The following is a 2,027-nucleotide window of genomic DNA, read 5'->3' on the forward strand; positions in this document are numbered from 1 at the left end:
GTGGTGGGCCCCCTGGCCTTCATCTTTTGTAAGGATTTTTTATATTTTCCGAAAAGTTTTTCCGTGAAGTTTCAGGTCATTCCGAGAACTTTTGTTTCTGCACATAAATAACACCATGGTAATTCTGCTAAAAACAGCGTCAGTCTGGGTTAGTTCCATTCAAATCATGCAAGTTAGAGTCCAAAACAAGGGCAAAAGTGTTTGGAAAACTAGATACGACGGAGACGTATCAACTCCCCCAAGCTTAAACCTTTCCTTGTCCTCAAGCAATTTAAATGATAAATTGAAAGTGATAAAGAAAAACTTTTACAAACTCTATTTTCTCTTGTTGTTGTAAATATGTAAAGCCATCATTCAAATTTTTAGCAAAGATTATAACTAACCACATTCACAATAACGCTTAGGTCTCAAGTTTACTCATATCAATGGCATAATCAACCAGCGAGCAATAATAATAAATCTCGGATGACAACACTTTCTCAAAAAAATCATAATATGATATAACAAGATGGTATCTCGCTAGCCCTTTCTGAGACCGCAAGACATAAATGCAGAGCACCTTTAAAGATCAAGCACTTACTAGGCATTGTAATTCATGGTAAAAGAGATCCAGTCAAGTCATAATCAATGTAAACTAACAGTAATGAATGCAAATGACAGCGGTGCTCTCCAACTGGTGCTTTTTAATAAGAGGATGATGACTCAACATGAAAGTAAATAGATAGACCCTTCGCAGAGGGAAGCATGGATTTGTAGAGGTGCCAGAGCTCGGTTTTGAAATAGAGGTGAATAATATTTTCATTGTCAACATAAAAACCAAGAGATGACGATATCTTCCATGCCACACATTATAGGTGGTTCCCAAACAGAATGGTAAAGTTTATACTCCCCTTCCACCAACAAGCATCAATCCATGGCTTGCTCGAAACAATGAGTGCCTCCAACTAACAAGAGTCCCAGGGGGAGTTTTGTTTGCAATTATTTTGATTTAGTTTACATAAAGCATGGGACTGGGCATCTCGGTGACCAGCCATTTTCTCGTGAGTGAGGAGCGGAGTCCACTCCTCTTGAGAATAACCCACCTAACATGGAAGATACGGACAACCCTAGTTGATACATGAGCTATTCAAGCATACAAAACAGGATATTTATTTGAAGGTTTAGAGTTTGGCACATATAAATTTACTTGGAACGGCAGGTAGATACCATATATAGGTAGGTATGGTGGACTCATATGAAATAATTTTGGGGTTTATGGAGTTGGATGCACAAGCAGTATTCCCGCTTAGTACAGGTGAAGGCTAGCAAAAGACTGGGAAGCGACCAGCTAGAGAGCGACAACAGTCATGAACATGCATTAAAATGAATCAACACCGAATGCAAGCATGAGTAGGATATAATCCACCATGAACATAAATATCGTGAAGGCTATGTTGATTTTGTTTCAACTACATGCCTGAACATGCGCCAAGTCAAGTCACTTAAATCATTCAGAGGAGGATACCACCCTATCATACCATATCACAACCATTTTAATAGCATGTTGGCACGCAAGGTAAACCATTATAACTCATAGCTAATCAAGCATGGCATAAGCACTATGATCTCTAGTTGTCATTGCAAACATGTTTATTCATAATAGGCTGAATCAGGAATGATGAAATAATAATATTTACAGAAACAAGAGAGGTCGAGTTCATACCAGCTTTTCTCATCTCAGTCAGTCCATCAAATATCGTCATAATTGCCTTTCACTTGCATGACCGAACGATGTGAATAATAGTAATAGTGCACGTGCATTGGACTAAGCTGGAATGTGCAAGCATTCAATAAACAGGAGAAGACAAGGCAATAATGCATATAAGAGCTACTTCAACAATAATGCATATAAGAGCTACTTCAACAATTTAATTATGGTCTTCTCCTATCGACCCCCAAAGAAAAGAAATAAAATTATTTACACAGGAAAGCTCCCAACAAGCAAAAGAAGAACAGGAAATCTTTTTGGGTTTTCTTTTTAATTACTA

This window comes from Triticum urartu, chromosome 7 (genome assembly GCF_003073215.2).
Source record: "Triticum urartu cultivar G1812 chromosome 7, Tu2.1, whole genome shotgun sequence".
Taxonomy (NCBI): domain Eukaryota; kingdom Viridiplantae; phylum Streptophyta; class Magnoliopsida; order Poales; family Poaceae; genus Triticum; species Triticum urartu.